This window comes from Bison bison, unplaced genomic scaffold (assembly GCF_000754665.1).
Source record: "Bison bison bison isolate TAMUID 2011002044 unplaced genomic scaffold, Bison_UMD1.0 scf7180017850944, whole genome shotgun sequence".
In the NCBI taxonomy this organism is placed as follows: Eukaryota; Metazoa; Chordata; class Mammalia; order Artiodactyla; family Bovidae; genus Bison; species Bison bison.
This window is the reverse complement of record NW_011481517.1, coordinates 9,190-9,933: the sequence shown is the minus strand read 5'-3', so window position 1 is coordinate 9,933 and position 744 is coordinate 9,190. Positions and strand designations below refer to the sequence as shown.

General features: G+C 67.5%; 1 pseudogene; it reads right to left on the bottom strand.

Moving 5' to 3' along the window:
• Positions 1-16: 16 nt before the first annotated feature.
• LOC104995627 lies at positions 17-741 on the bottom strand (annotated as a pseudogene).
• Between the last annotated feature and the right edge of the window lie 3 nt (positions 742-744).

The following is a 744-nucleotide window of genomic DNA, read 5'->3' as shown; positions in this document are numbered from 1 at the left end:
GGACGCCGGTCTTCAAAGGGCCTGGGGGACTAGGAGGGGGCCAGGCAGCAGGCTGCATCCCGTCATCCCTGCCCCCAGATGGCAGGAGCCCCTTCTCTGTTAGCTGCAGGCAGGGGGCAGGCTGGGAGCTCTTGGGTCTCCCATCACTAGGGTCCGCAGCCCTAAGGCCAGGACAAGGGAGGTGGGGAGGAAGCAGAAGTGACCCAGGACAGTCTCCACCCAGCCTTCCTGCTTCTCCATTAATGTGCCGACCTGGGCTGCCCACGGCTCTGGTCGTCCCCAGTCTCCCTCTCCCACGGCCAGCCCACACCTGTGCCATCAGCCGCAGGCAGCCCCCGGCCTTCCTGCCCTGGACTCCCCCAGCCACGCGCTTTCCGGCCCCACGAGCGGCCCCACCTCATGGCCCCCGTAGAAGGCAATCTCCTCTGAGTTGGCCACCACTCGGGAGTGCATGTAGCGCAGCTCTCCCTTGCGCCGCGCCTCCTCAGCCACCAGCTCCCCGAACTTGGGCGAGAAGGCTCGCAGCACATTGGCCGTGAGGAAGACCACGAGGCCAGCAATGGCCGAGGGCCAGGCTGTGCCGGCCCCGCGGGAGCGGGCCGCTCGAACCAAGGTGTAGGTGGTCACGGCCACGTCCAGGAGCGGCTTGGTCAGGTTGGAGTAGAGGTGGGCCACGGAGGCAGCGAAGGCCACCACGTCCTCTGTCAGGGACTGGTCCGGGTTGCGAAGCCGCCCGTCCATGTT